General features: G+C 42.2%; 1 protein-coding gene across 5 annotated transcripts in view; it reads right to left on the bottom strand.

Moving 5' to 3' along the window:
- The window catches only part of PCDH15 (protocadherin related 15), a 599860-nt gene that overhangs the window by 302494 nt on the left and 280629 nt on the right, over nt 1-16737 (bottom strand). The window lies entirely within an intron of this gene.

Here is a 16737-nt window from a genome sequence, read left to right as displayed (position 1 = left end):
TCAATTACACATGCACATCATCAAACACCTGCAAATGTTTTGGCTCCATAAATCAAAACATTTCTCTGAAAACCTACACAGCTCTGAACAGCCTTGGTTTGCACAAGCTTGTTACCTGTGCTTTTCACAGCCTCAAGGCGAGCTGGGAAACAGACTGACAACTGCCCATTTCACTTCTGTGCCTAATGCTCTCCAAGAGCTAATGAAAGCAGGCGCTCCCAGAGCCACAATTGCTGCTCTAGGAAATAAAAGCGAATATGTACATAAATACAGCATCAGCTGTGCTGAAGAACAACTCCATAAGAAAAGGATTTTTAAAGTAGGAAAAGCAGTGGAATGCAAAGAGAAATGGGAATACTAAGACCTGTTCAGTTGCTTTTTTCTTACCTGTTTTTTAAATTTAATAAACTAGATATATTTTTTGTAGAGCTCTGCATACGTACTTAGTAAAGAACAGCAAGGTGAGCTTCAAGAGAATTGCCATCTGTATGTCGCTCAACTGTGCACAAGCTACCAAAAAGTGTGTTTCACTGACATGACTTCAGCTGCACTTCTCCAAATTCCTCCTGCTTTCATGCACTCCAGTAGCATTTCTGAAGCTGAGAATAAAATTGTAAGGACGAGCACAGCGATACAAGTTGTCAGTGTACTTAGAGCATTTTGGGAAAAGAAAAAAGGAACGAAGCTGAATTAATGCATTAAAAGTAACAGCTCAGAATAAGGAAAAATAAAGCTGATGGGAGGATAAAAGGAAAATAGATCTCCATTGATTTAAGGTTTGTTTGATTTTTTTTTAAAGAACTGGCAAAGAATCAGTAAAGTCAGGTGAAACCTGCTAAACATTTCCTTAAGAATGGCAAATTTCATGTTTGAATTTCTTCTTTGAAATTTCCTTCACCTTGAAGCAACAGCATCAAACCACAGAATAATCAGAGGGATAGGGTTTTTTTTTTAAAAAAAGCTACATCAACATAATACAAAAAAAGAATCAAAGCAAGGGATAAATAATGATCCCTGGTAAACTGAATAAAGAGGAGATTAAGGCAAAGCCAAAGCTGTATTCCCCAGGGGTCTCTGCTCTGTGAGGTAAACAGAGTTAATTCTAGAAACAGAAATAGATAAAAAAATGACCCTTGACAGGGAGCAACCTACAGGCTCCAAAACTTAGGAAGAAATTAGTTATTTGCAGAGGAAAAGCATAAGTCACAAAAGAATCCCCAAAGGGACCTAATAAGATTTTTGCCTGTACAAAGAAAGAGATGAGACTTTAACAAGAGTGAGTGAATGGGTGAAACAGCCTTGACGTGAGAGGACGCCAAGCGACAAGGATGAGATGACACCGAGCGACAAGGATCAGCTACCAGATCATCGCGGAGGGGAAGGAGCAGAGCAACGGCCCTGGCTCAGGCTTCCCCATTCACCCATGCTGCATCCTCTCCATCCACCCCTTCACACACCAGCTGGGACCATGGAAAGACTGGGATGCACAAAACAGAGCAGGAGGAGCTGCATGGAAGGGCAATAGCACCAGTAATAAAATAAAAAAAAGGTAAAAAAGAAAAACTATCAAATCACAGAGACACGCTGGAAAAGTTAGGTGGTTCTCTCAAATACTGGTTTCCACAGGGAGGCCTTGCATAGAAGGCAATTTATCACAGAATTGCTCTCTTAAACTTCACCTTGTTGTGACAGTGACAAAATAATAGGTCCAACAAATGCTCAGTAGTGCATTTCAGAAGCAATATTTGCCAGGTTTTTCATAGGTCTCATAAACTATCCTGAAAAATAAAACTTAACGCCTGGCAGAAGCCACATATAATTATCTTTCTGAAAAGAACTACTACACATCTGGGCTGATATAGAACTTGGCAGCAAATAATTAAGCAAAGGAAAAAATATATAGAATCATAGAATAACCAGGTTGGAAGAGACCCACTGGATCATTGAGTCCAACCATTCCTATCAAACACTAAACCATGCCCCTCAGCACCTCGTCCACCCGTGCCTTAAACACCTCCAGGGAAGGGGACTCAACCCCCTCCCTGGGCAGCCTCTGCCAGTGCCCAATCACCCTTTCTGTGAAATATTTTTTCCTACTGTTCAGCCTAAACCTCCCCTGTCAGGGCTTGAGGCCATTCCCTCTTGTCCTCTCCCCTGTCCCTTGGGAGAAGAGCCCAGCTCCCTCCTCTCCACAACCTCCTCTCAGGTAGTTGCAGAGAGCAATGAGGTCTCCCCTCAGCCTCCTCTTCTCCAGGCTAAACACCCCCAGCTCTCTCAGCCGCTCCTCATCAGGCCTGTTCTCCAGCCCCCTCACCAGCTTTGTTGCTCTTCTCTGGACTCGCTCCAGAGCCTCAACATCCTTCTTGTGGTGAGGGGCCCAGAACTGAACACAGGATTCGAGGAGCAGTCTCACCAGTGCCGAGTCCAGAGGGAGAAGAACCTCCCTGGACCTGCTGGTCACGCCGTGTCTGATCCAAGCCAAGATGCCACTGGCCTTCTTGGCCACCTGGGCCACTGCTGGCTCATGTTCAGTCGCTGTCAACCAACACCCCCAGGTCCCTCTCCTCCAGGCAGTTTCCAGCCAGACTTCTCCTAGTCTGTAGCTGCTCAGGGTTGTTGTGCCCCAAGGGCAGGACCCGGCACTTGACCTTGTTAAACCTCATCCCATTGGACTCAGCCCAGCAGTCCAGCCTGTTCAGATCCCTTTGCAGAGCCCAAGAAGCCCTGTGTTCTGTAGAATGTTTGGTGCTATTTCTATTCTGAACACACTCACATGCAGCCGCAGCCCCTCCACCGCAGTACCACAAACCATAACAACCCACATGGTTTATACACAACAGAGCTGAGTCCCAAGGGGCTGGGAATCAGCTCGGGCCTGCGAACAGCACAGGCTGATGAGGAAAAACAGCATAAAAGCATCTCAGAGCTGGCAGCTGGCAGCAGCCTTATGCCCTCAGCAAACCCTTGGTGAAGCAAATCCTGCCCTATCAGAACATACAGTTTACCACAGCTCCTTAAGCAGCTACAGAGGGAAAGATGGGCTTACGAGAGGAACAAATTCATCTCTAGAAACATGCTAATGGCATAAATTATAGGCAAATAAACAGAAGGTTGAAACTTGGTGATTTATTTTAATCAGGCTGTATTTTCCTAAACAGTTGCATCAGCAGGAAAAAATGTAGAATAACACCGTAATGATGAAAAATTTAAGGGAACAAAGGAAAAAAAATATCGGAGCCGTGGAGGATAACATCTGGCTTGATTAACACGACTTTGAAAATCTAAAAGGGTACAAGGGTTTTCCACATGAGACAGTGTAAGAAAATAAACCAACAAATGTAATTTCTGTTATTTTACTGTTGCAAGCGCTCCACTGTTCAAAAGTGTTACTAGCTTTTCAAAGTTGGAATAAAGCAAAAATTACTGATGTTTCAGTATAACCTGCTTAAAAACACAGGGAATATGAGGGAGAAAAATATACCCAGAGTAGCTGTATTTGTCTTTTTGAGATCAAAGCAAAAATAAGTGTAATGAAAGAAAGAAAGCTGGAGCATAATCATTTAAAGGATTTTTTTTTTTCTCTTAAACGCTTATGAAAGCATTAAGAACAGCTCATTACTCACCTGGTCCAGCTTCATGCTATCCAAAGCCCTTCTAGGCGCGTGTTGGAGAACGAGATACAAAGCCATACCCCCTCATTCAGATGTGAAAAAGTATTGGGGGCCTTATCGTTACCTTAAATGAAAAGCTAGTTAAGGTTTCCTAGAAACCAGCAAATTTTTGAAATCATCCCCTGTCAGCAAAATAAAGGGCATTTGTTTTGGGGTACAGACTGTCAAAGGCCCTCAGGCACCTCCCAAGGGAGGCACCACGACTCTGTTTTCCACTTACTGTATTTTCTATGGATTCCGTCTGTTCTGTGGGGCTAAAGAGTAAATGAAGCAGGACGGGTAACTCTACCCGAACACTAGACTGCGTGGTGGTGTTTGGATATTAAGTGGAGAGGACAACGCGCACCTTGCTCAGAGCAATCAAGCATATTGAGCTTTCCACAGGGTGGGTGGTGAGAAGAAACCATGTGTATTGGGGTTCCTCAGAAGAAGCGAGAGGAGCAGCCCTGCAGACACTTGAACCTCAAGACTTACAGCCAATTAAAAGCTTTCCTGGATTGTTCAGGAAGGGCATAAGCACATTTCCCTTCCCTTCCCAAATGGGGGATGTCAGCCAAAAAATTGATTGCTGTTGGAAAGGACGCGTGCTCTAGTGACCTGCAAACCCTTCTCTTTCAGTAGCTCCATGATTCGTCAGCTTATCAAGCTGGCATTTTTAGTTGGTTTTTTTTTTTTGCATTTTAATACAACACCTTGTTTTTCAACAAAGGTAAAATGAGGAATTCTTTGGACAAAAAGAGAAAGGCAGGCAACCGATTTGGGATCCCACCACACTGTTAAATACATCACTGGGATTAACTGGACTTTGAAAAGAACCAAAGGGGCTCAAACACCCTGACTATCACTGAAACCAAGTAAGCTTGAAGCTCTAACATGTTTAGCCTTTCAAAAAAGCTAACCCTAACCCTATAATACATGCATAAAACCAGAGACAAACTCACCGCGTTCCTTCAAGGCGCATCATAGAATAATAGAATGGTTTGGGTTGGAAGGGACCTTAAAGATCATCCAGTTCCAACCCCCCTGCCATGGGCAGGGACACCTCCCACTGGATCAGGGGCTCCAAGGCTCCATCCAACCTGGCCTTGAACACCTCCAGGGATGGGGCAACCACAGCTTCCCTGGGCAACCTGGGCCAGTGTCTCACCACCCTCATTGTGTAGAAATTCCTCCTTATGTTTAGTCTAAATCTGCCCCTCTCCAGTTTATACCCATTGCTATAAATGAACAACACTAATGAAACTATGATGGCTGTTTTAAGAAACCTCAAAAAACAACAACTAAAGAAAGCCAAACCCTCAGCGACATGAGTTGTATAAAAAAAAAAAAAGGTGCATTTTTAGAAGTAAAAATTGGTAAAACAGACATTTTACCCAATTACTCTCTCTCCACAAGTATTCCTATATATACACTATCTCTACAGCTCTATATAATACTCAAACTGGCCAGCTATCAAGCTTGAAGACTGATATATACGCAAAAATGTAACAGCACCAAAATGTGTTGTAACCTTCTTAACAGCTCAACAAGAACCTACTAAGCCTCAGATTTTTTTCTTTTTAGCCATTTAAGGGAAGATGACAACTTCAGCATCATCACAGTTTAAGCGAGTGCAGTACTGCGTACACCCTCTAATGGATAGTCATTTCAAAGCATTATTGACTTTTTCCTAGCTGTACCATGGTACGGCCTACGTGTCCTACCATAGATTTCTACCATATTTTCTATGCCAGAAAGGTTTTCACCTCCAGCCACCCTTCCCATCTCTGCTGAACTCCAACAGTCGTAGGCACAGCAATGAGAAGGAGCAGGTCCAGGCACGGAGTTCTTTAACAAGGCCAAGTGCCAGGTCCTGCACTTGGGGCACAACGACCCTATGCAGTGCTACAGACTAGGAGAAGTCTAGCTGGAAACTGCCTGGAGGAGAAGGACCTGGGGGTGTTGGTTGACAGTGACTGAACATGAGCCAGGAGGGGCCCAGGTGGCCAAGAAGGCCAATGGCATCTTGGCTTGGATCAGACACGGCGTGACCAGCAGGGCCAGGGAGGTTCTTCTCCCTCTGGACTCGGCACTGGTGAGGCCGCTCCTCGAATCCTGTGTTCAGTTCTGGGCCCCTCACCACAAGAAGGATGTTGAGGCTCTGGAGCGAGTCCAGAGAAGAGCAACGAAGCTGGGGAAGGGGCTGGAGAACAGGCCTTATGAGGAACGGCTGAGAGAGCTGGGGGTGTTTAGCCTGGAGAAGAGGAGGCTGAGGGGAGACCTCATTGCTCTCTCCAACTCCCTGAAAGGAGGTTGTGGAGAGGAGGGAGCTGGGCTCTTCTCCCACGTGACAGGGGACAGGACAAGAGGGAATGGCCTCAAGCCCTGACAGGGAAGGTTTAGGCTGAACAGTAGGAAAAAATATTTCACAGAAAGGGTCATTGGGCACTGGAACAGGCTGCCCAGGGAGGGGGTTGAGTCCCCTTCCCTGGAGGGGTTTAAGGGACGGGTGGACGAGGCACTGAGGGGCACAGTTTAGTGTTTGATGGGAATGGTTGGACTCAATCATCCGGTGGGTCTTCTATGATCACCAGTTGATATGATGGTTTACCTCACTCAAAAGCAAGCCTCTACCTTCAGAACAGATGTCACTCCCTAGAGCTTCCCACTTTTAGCTATGACAAAAGGCAGCGAAACACAGAGCTGGACATACAGTTCGTGGAAAACACTATTCTTACTCAAAACCATACCATGGAAAGAAATTCTACTTGTGTTCTGAATAGACCCCAAACAAAGATTTCAAAACAAGGCCACCAGTGGTCTGTCTTTGCTTGCAAAGAATAGAAAAACAGAGCACGCTCTGCTAATGTCCTGTGGGTATAGATGTCATGTAACAATAACGGCAAGAATAAACCGATACTAAAACTTGTACAAAGCACAACATAACACTCGTGGCAATTACTACGAGAGGACTGATCACAACAGCCACCTCCAACCCCCTGAGGGAGACTGATTTTAAGTAGGATCAAAAGGTATTAAATGTCCTACCCTTGTACTGCTTTACTGGAAATGGAAAGGAGAAAATAGTCAAAGAATATTGCTAGTGAAATGGCATTTAAAGTTTCAAAGCTATATGAAAGAAATAAATTGTGGAAATGTGTAGTTCTTCATTTGCAAAGGTAAACTGACAAACTGGGCATACAAGTGGATCGATTAGTGTAATTTGAATAATTTATTCAAAATACTCAAACTGTCAAAGATGAGTTGTTCAGAAAACATTAATCACTCTGAGGAGAACATCCACTAAAAAAAGTATGTCTCAAACACATTTCTAAAAGGCCTCAGCACTACAGAGCATAAACAGTCTTCACAAAACGTAAACCTACTACAAAACAGAGCAAAATTCCAGGTTTTTGTCATCTTAAACATCACTACCAGAGGAGATCTATGGTCTTGTCCGATCTGCCATTTACTCCTACAGTCAATATTTAGTGAATAAATCTCTGTAGCTTGCAGGTGAATTAGCACCTGTGGGTTCACGGAGAGTTGCAAGTTGTCAGCATAAGGAAGGTTTCAGCAGATACACTGAGCTCAGATGTGGCACCTTAACCCGTACAAAGACAATTCAAGGGAAAACAAAACAGGTCTGATGACTGCAGACAGAACCTAAGAACCTACAGAGGTAGGTGAGATGGTTAACGATGACAGTAAGGGGAAAAAAAACCCTGACCCTGAAGTTAAAGACATCGATTTTCATCTCCTCCGAAAGCACCAGGACCAGGTTTGGATATTTTTCTAGACAGCTGACAGCACAGAAATATTTTAAATAACTTCAGCTGTCTCACTATTTTCTGTCCCAAAGAATACATGGATTAGTTTCTAAAAGGACTGCTTATTTTCTCTTCTGCTTTTTGGCACTTTTGTTTTCTTAAAAACGATAATGAACAAAATACAGAAAAGGAGAATTGTAGAGATCTTTAATAAAAGCTCTACTTAAATACTGGCCACTGCTGATGTTTATGCTCCTGAATGAAAGTGGAATAATAAGCTCATCCATTTTACAGCTTCTTTAGTATTTACACATTTGTCCTTCATGAAAAACACGAGTGTGAATTTAAATCCATGTTATAAAAGAGCATTAGACACCAAATAGATTCATGACTTTTCAATGAAAATTTTAATACCAAAATCCTAAGAATGTATAATTTCAGAATGGAAATTAAACAGGCTTCAGTGAAACAAAAATAATTTTCATAAATTTAGGCCTCTTATCCCATCTCATGAATTCATAAACTAAATCAAATTGTCAGCTAAGAAGTGATACTTTAATTTTGATTTAAACATCTTCAGATAGCGAGTTGAGCACCAACATGCATGAGCCGGCTGCTAGCATGGAGAACAGGAGGAAAACCACAAATACCAGTCACAAAAAAAAATATTCCATATTCCATCTTGTTGAAGACATTTATCTGCTGGGCGTAAGATAATTTTCAAACTTCTAGTTTTTACGCTTATCCTTCACCTGCTTGACTAAGTCCTCCTATCTGACTAGAACAGCAGCTGTACTCCTCCAGGCCATTTACCTTTTCTTGAAATATAGATTTGTTATGGTCTGATAATAATCCTATTGTTGCATTTAATAATGATTCTTGGGACAGCTGATTAAGACCAAATAGGCTTTACTCTTAATTGGCTGTATCTCTGAATACAAAAGAATGACATTTCCATCTCTGGCAACCAAGCGCACAACTAACGACAGAAAAAGAGGAATTGTCTACAAGTACATTATTAAGCTGTGGCATATTAGCCAATCTTCCTCCATTCGGGAGAAATTTAAGAACAGTGCTTGGACCGGAGCACTCAGAAAATTCTCAAGAGGGAAGTAAAGTTTTGCCGAAGGAATAAACCGTGGTAGCCACAACTGGGTCTTTCCAGATACTCTTGCACTTGCACCCAGCAACAGTCAGTACATCACTTGCTGATGGTTCTTCCCTGGCCTGTGGAATCTGGTGGATTTCATAGAGCACAGAATAGCTTGGGCTGGAAGGAACCTTAAAGATCATCTAGGTCCAACCCCCCTGCAATGGGCAGGAACACCTCCCACTAGATCAGGCTGCCCAAGGTCCATCCAACCTGGCCTTGAACAGCTCCATGGGGAAGCTTTCCCCCTTCCAGTTAAAAGTTACTCTCCCTCGTCCCATCACTCCAAGCCCTTATAAACAGTCCCTCCCCAGCTTTTTCATAGCCCCTTCAGGTACTGGAAGGTCACTCTAAGGTCTCCTTGGAGCCTTCTCTTCTCCAGGCTGAACAACCCCAACGCTCTCAGCCTGGCCTTGTATGGGAGATACTCCAGCCCTCTGATCATCTTTGTAGCCTCCTCTGGACCCGTCCCAACAGCTCCATATCCTTCTTCTGTTGAGGATTCCAGAACTGGACACAATACTCCAGATGAGGTCTCACAAGGAACCCCTCTCCAAGTCTATCCAACACACGCCTAAACCATAGAATCATAAAAGCACCAGGTTGGAAAAGACTTCCTGGATCATCAAGTCCAACCATTCCTATCAATCGCTAAACCATACCCCTCAGCACCTCATCCACCCGTCCCTTAAACCCCTCCAGGGAAGGGGACTCAACCACCTCCCTGGGCAGCCTCTGCCAGTGCCCAAGGACCCTTTCGGTGAATTTTTTTTCAAGTCTGAATCTCCCCTGGCGGAGCTTGAGGCCATTCCCTCTTGTCCTGTCCTCTGACACTTGGGAGAAGAGCCCAGCTCCCTCCTCTCCACAACCTCCTTTCAGGTAGTTGTAGAGAGTAATAAAGTCTCCCCTCAGCCTCCTCTTCTCCAGGCTAAACACCCCCAGCTCTCTCAGCCACACAGACACGCCCTGCATTATGCAGAACTAGGTCCAGTACTCGGCAGAGCCATCAACAATAAGCTGTGGGCTTCCTTTTTTGGGTAGCGTCAGGGTATCTCCATATCTGCAGCACCACCTGTAGACTCCAGCTAAAGCAGCCTGTACAACAAGTGTTCATCTGGATGACTTAGGGAAGTGGCGACAGGAAACACTCGGGCTTCTAAATCAGTCTGGGGGTAGGAACATGGGGCTGGACTATACAGTACTCTGCAACATCATACAGTCTGTCTTCAGCCCTCAGTAGCAGCCCTCACTGCCACATGGTATCCACAGATCAATACAAATCCACTCCTCTTGTTAAAATTTGTCAAAAACATTCTGAAAGGGTAACACTTTCTGATAAAAGTTACTTAGCCTGGCAGATATTAGATCTAGTGAATCACCTTTCATCCCATATAAAAACATAAAGCCAGAACAAACTCCATACTGCGTGCCCTAATTTGACAAAACATTATTAAGCGCCTGGGCCTGATCCAGATCAGATTTGTACTGCTGCCTAATCTAATGCCGCATGGCCCCAGCGTTAACGATCCCGGAATAGCATCAGCACACACAAATCCAGCAGAAGCCTGCTGATGCTCAGCACCGCGATCGTGTTAGCCACCCAGGTTGCATTGGAAGGTAACGGGTATCACTAGACTGGACTGCAGCCCTTGGCTGACAGACATCTAGACTTATTTAAGCATCCTCAGATGTGCACATGGGACCCGAGAAAGCAGCAGTACGTGTACAAGAGCAGCAATTAGTTTTACAATTAAAGAAAAGGTGGTTTAGAAGCAAAGTTGATTGAACGCCTCTCCCTTGTTCAGCAAGGTAGTATTTGATTCCAAGATTTATCTATCGCCTGTGATACCTTAACTTACACTCATACACAACATACCACATATCCATTGCTACAGAAAGCGGATTTCAGATTGGTGAAGGCTTATTTGAAAAGGAATACTTTCCACGGCTGGCGAAAAATGTGCACAAATACTTTAGGATGCTGGAAGATTGTCTCAAGACATGAAAAAAATCTATTTGTGGACACAGAGGCATAGAGACAATTGTATAACTTAGATTGGAAATCGACCGAAGGAGTTTCTCCCTGGAAACATTTCACAGGAATGATAACAACCTATAAGATAAAAAGTTGATTTTTTTTCCCCATTATAAAAATGTAATTGTTAACTGCTGCAAAAGAAATAGTGAACCAAGCAAAAGTTAAACACAAGAACTCTTCAAACTGCACATAGGGGGAAACTAATAAAAATCAATATAAAATTACAGTATTACAGTATTACAGTACATGACAGCTTGGTCTCTTTTCCCTTCCCACATCCACACAAACATCCCAGAGCTGAGACACATATTTCTCAGGATCCCTTGAAATAGTCAAACTAAGATGACTTTCCATAACACTACATAAAGGTGAATTTTGAGCGACAGGAGGTAATAGGTGCCAATACGTTGGTTTAAAATTAAAGAGTGAGCAGCTTATAAAGACAGTATAGTATAACTTACAAGAATATATAACATTATGAATTCTAACACCTCTGTGCAACATGCTAGCATGTGTACAGCTTAAACTAAACTCGAGTCCTCCCTCCTGCAGCAAGAACCCAGAGCTAAGGTTTAAATCTCTCCTTTGCTCTAGCCCTGTTAATTGCCATGGCACAGCTTTAAGTCTTGCTCAGGTGCTGAGAAGACAAGGCCATCCATCAGCTCATCTTAGAGCTTTTCCTCTCGCCGAGTGCTAACTGACTCGTGGCATTCCTGGTAAACGGAGGGCTATGGCAGACAGGGCAGCAAAGCCAAAACAGTGAGTCCTACAGGTGATATAAAGACTCAACAGGCCTAGGGAGACACGAACCTGTGAACTCCACATGGAAAATTTCTACAGCAACAGCAACTTCACCAAGCACAGGCCATTTCCTTCCTCTGCTAAGGCTTTACAGGGCCAAACGCCAAGATTAATTGCTGCAGACTTTAATTCCACTAATGAGAACTTAGCAACTCCTCGGAGGGTAAAAACCACAACACATCACACACTTAAATCTGAGTATTTCTTGAAAAAGCACACTGGGTTTCAATAACCCAAACACCTTGCGTGGGCTTCAAGGGGACATTAGAATGTTTAAAAAAACCTTTTAAATGGTAATTTACACCAGTTACATAGCCTTGGTGACCCATTCAAAATTCAACTGGGGAACAGAATAATTCTCAAAGAATTTCAACACAGCTATAATTTCAGAGAAGTAATTTCTGTAGGAAAAAAGTATTTGAAGAAATTAAGATGCTTAAATGCTTTCTCATCCTTCAAGTCATTAATTCATCCTTTTTCTGAAATAGAAGGGAAAGGCAGGAAAAGAACACATAACTACAACTCTTAAGAGATGCAAATCTCAATATACCTGTGCTCAATCACAGCAACTTTCCAAATCAGAAAACGGTATTTTACTAAATCCATTGTTTTCCCTCAGCCAAAATGTCTCAAGGCAGCCAGACAGGAAACAGCGTACGATCCATGCAGGAGATGGATAGCAGGACCCTTAAGCTTTAAGGCTCATTAGTTCAATTCCCGCCTAGTCCGGTAGTCACTGAAAATTTTATAAAGTAACGGCTGGTAGGAAGCCATCACACAGCCCACGGGAAATGTATTAGGACACTTAAACCCGTCTCAGAAGAGAGGTTCCACATTTTGTGCCTCTAGTGACATTTTCTTCAATCCCTGTCAATTGCCATTGAAAACCAAGTTAAAATAGTTTGGTATGGCAAGGCAATTCGCAGTCACATTGTCAATGTGCTTTAGTAATCAGATCCATTCCCCCAGCCTTACATACAATTAAACTGAAAAGAAATTCCTCCAGTAGCATTAAGGAAAAAAAAAAAACAAACCAAACCAAAAAGGTCAAACCACAGCCTGGGTTCCTACATATTTGTGCTTTATTTCCCATTTAATCCCCACTGCAGGGAGCTACTGATGGGGATTTGCAGCGACCACACATCCTCCACCACCCCAGGAAGCGAGGCTGACAAGGGATTGCTGCTAAGATAGCACAAAGATGAAAAGATATAAATATAATACCAAACCCACCTACAGCCAGGAAAGCTCATTCCCACACTTACCTGTGTTTCCACAAATAGCAAACATCCCCAATGCTGATTACAGAGACTTCCGTACGGAGAGGGGAGAGAGATAAAGTAATTTGTGGAGATGGCCCAACTATTCATTAGCACTTTACACCATTGTAAGGGACAGGGGATTGGAGAATCAATAAATAAAAACAACCGCCAAAAACAAACTTAAAAGCAGAACTATATTTACTGATCTACCTAGGATAAGCACTTGGTTCAGAATAAGTCTCATTCATTCATTCAATCTTCAAGTTAAAACCATGTCTCAAATTCCATAATGAAATAAAGTCCATTGGTGAAAACGATGATAAGAAAAAGTCCCACATATCTAGAAAAAATTAAATTTTGCTACTAATACTATCTCAAGTCAGTTAAACAATGGAAAATGAGAAAAAAATACATTTTTATCTTTAAAATTTTAAGTTCATCCCTTCTAGGATTCTTTACAGGAACACAACTGTAACAACTTACAATTTTTCCCAAATTACTTGATATAAAAACATATCAATTCAATGGCGCAAAACTGCCAAATCCTAACTTCTATGTTGATCTCTCAAGGAGATCTTTAAAGGTCAGACAGGTAACTGTGTGTATGACTATGAAAACAAAGCATAGTTATTTTCTTCAATATTTTTATTCCCTGAGATTTGCTGGTCTCTGGACTTTTTGTGAATTAGAAATGAGTGAACTCAGTATGCTGAGAAGCAATTTTCAGCACAGCGAAAACTAAACATAAACTTCTAAAGCAAGATTTTCTGTTTATTCAGTTGCCAGAACTTGATGAATATACGCACTGGATGAAATGAAATGTCACACTGAGATGTTAACTCAGTTACGGCTTTGAGATCTTCATTCTGAAGCTTTAGAAGAGACAGTCCAACATGAACAACAGACCTCTGAGCAGTGCAGTGCAAGGAATTAAAATAACCTGATTAGATTTCATGCTGTAAGTGATCTAGAGACATATTTCTATGTATTAGAACAAATGTAGGTGGGGTTGTTTCTTTGCATCTATTGGCAAAATATATTTGGTCACTAGAAATAACATAATCTGAGTATCATCCAAGTACTTACCACTACAGCTTCACTATCACTTCTAGCAGTGACATACCACATATTTTGAGAATGATTGGCAAATGATTTGAAATAATTTTTGACAGACTAGTCTAGGGAATTCACATGCACAGTAAATACACTCACCTCAGCGATCCTTGCGATGATATCCATTAATTTACTCTCAGACTGCAGGCTCTATAACACAGCAACATCCATTCCTTGTACCAAAGCTCCCAATGTACCAAAAACTGCTAGTAGAACATCTCCTATTCACAACATGTTGCTTCCACCGACCTTCCTCATTACCCTTTATAACCTCCATGTGTTCCCTTCTCAAGGATTTTTACAAAGATTTTTTGGTGGCTGAGCTGTTTTGACTTATTTATGACCTTTTACCATTATATGAATTTGTGTTTTAATGCACAGGAAGGATGAAAGGTTACAAAGAATGGCCTCTGCTCACAAATAATTTCTACTGAATATAATGGGGCCACTCTGTAAATCTGATTGAGGTCCATCATCTCCTCATGATGTAAGGACATCAGCCAAGGGCAGCGCTGTAGAGCACAAACCATCACAGGACCCAAAACATAGGGTGACACAAACTGAGCTGCACCCATCAGGATACAATCCTGGCTCTCCTGGAACCAAACCGTCAGCATATGATGAGCTTTAGTAACACGGGTGTAATTCTATTTTGCAACACAGAAAGCATAGCTAGACACTACCTACGTATCTTATATAAGTGTGTAAATATGACCACAAAAAGAAGCCAAAGCTACCCTAAACCAACACGGATCAGTGCAGTTGCGTGCAGGACTCATCAAAGTAACAAAGTGTTACCTGCTCAGTGAGTCTTCTAACTCCCCGACGTACGTGTGTGTGCACAGCCATGCTTGGGTGGGTACAACAATACCCACAGCCAGCATGGATCCAACCTCTCCTTTGGCAAGACGAAGCATCTGCCCTGAACCTGAACCCATCTGTAAGGACAAGCACATGGAGCTGGAAAACATTTGCTAGTAGCTGCTCTGCATCCTTAGTTGTGACTATTCCTCTGTTTTAAAATATCTGCAAGTTTAAGCAAGACTCATGGAAAAACAATTCAGTAGCATCAAGTACACTAGTAAAAGCATCAACTCAATGGCTGAGCCGCCTACACTGTACTGAGATCTCCTCTCCACTGATTCCAGCCACCCGGGGCTGCGGGCAGGGTACAATTGACCACTTCAACAATGCCACCAATAGGTTTGAGGACATTTTAGCCCTAGAACTGGACATCTGTTTTTTGTGACTTACAGATGAGGTGTGTCACTTCCATCAACACCACACAAGCTGAAGTTTCTACTTCCAATTTGACTTCTTTAATGGGGAGTTAATGGTTCATAAGAATTCAGAACAACATAGATAAATCACATCATAGCAGACCTACGCAAAGCTATTAGGAAATTCACACCTCTCCCCATCATACTCAATTTAACCATCTTTCTTGCAAGACCAGTTACATTTGAATACATATTTAAAGTCTCCAGTTTTTAGCAAAGACTGACTCAAGCTTTAACAAGCTGCGAAATAAAGTTTACTATGCTACTCAATTAGAGCTGCAAGCTTTTTATTTCTCTGTCCTTTTGTTTATATTTCAAATGACTCTCTGGTCAACACCTAGCCTCAGTTTTGGCTGTTGATCCCAACACTTACCCCAGATAAATAACTCCAGTGCTGCTAGCACCTAAGAATAAAGCGCTAGAAAAACATGCCCGTGCTACCTATATATGATCAAGAACACTTGACGCCTTCCCAACAAGGTGATACAGATGCAATTATTTCATAAGCATGAAATCCCAAGACTCCTTTATAGTACATACATTGAAAAAAGATAAACATAGTACTGATTCTGGACACTTGAATGGTAGATGAGATATTCGGGGACATGATTTAGTGGCAGATAGGAATGGTTGGACTCGATGATCCAAGAGGTCTTTTCCAATCTGCTGATTCTATGTTTCTATATAAAAATTTTTCCAACTAGCCAACTAGTACTGCAAAATTTATCTTGAAGAGTAAGATTACCATGGATGTTGTGAGCACATACCATTTAAACACTCTGAAAGAAAAATATTTGGGTTTTTCTTAGTTGATATAAGCATGATATAAGCTCATGACCACATAGGTCTATTAAGAATTGGTCTTTTCAGTTCTCTCACCAGTACAACCTGCATACATTTATCTGACTGACCTTGAGCAACTCCAACAGCAAGCAGTCCCCCAAGGAGAACGGCAGAGAGATTCTGCGAGTATGAGCTGGACTTTGTTCACCATTTCAAGCACCCATATATGATAAATCATAACCACCTGCAGCACACAACAGTGCCTAGTTTACGAGGTTAAAAAGACAACATCACAAAATAAAACTCGGGGAAGAGCAGTAACAGTATTGATTCTGTAATATCAGGACTAACAGCCATCTGTACAGAGCATTGACTCTAGTGGGGTAAAGCACTTCTTTGCATTCCCATGTGCCGCATCAAAGCAGTGCTGATATGACAGATCAGCAATTAGAGGACTGCGTGATTTGACAGGAGAATAAAAAAAGAGAGACATTAAATTTCTTTTGACACTTCCATGACTATGTGCAAGCAAGTTCTGCCGTTTCATGTGTTTGTCAACTCACGTTGTTAAACTTAGAGTGAAACACCAAATGACCTTCTAAACGCTGCATGTGAAACCCAGCAGACAGCAATGTTCACACCTGTACTGAACTTCAGAGACAGGTTTCAGTTTCACCTAATCACACCAAAACCAAAGACTAGCCAGAACACTGTCCTCTGGTAACTCAAATACTGACATAAGATGTTAGAGAGTCAAAATAAGCTCACATATAAGGAACACAGGAGGTAATCCACCTTCGTAATACAAATTATTGTGGTCTAAATACTTGTTAAAAGTAAAGGCCTTTTCATAAGGAGTATCTGGAGTCAAAGACCAAAGTCATAACGTA

The sequence above is a fragment of the Phaenicophaeus curvirostris genome, chromosome 9 (assembly GCF_032191515.1).
Source record: "Phaenicophaeus curvirostris isolate KB17595 chromosome 9, BPBGC_Pcur_1.0, whole genome shotgun sequence".
NCBI lineage: Eukaryota > Metazoa > Chordata > Aves > Cuculiformes > Cuculidae > Phaenicophaeus > Phaenicophaeus curvirostris.
Note: the sequence above shows the minus strand (reverse complement) of the source record. Positions and strands in the feature narration are given on the sequence as shown.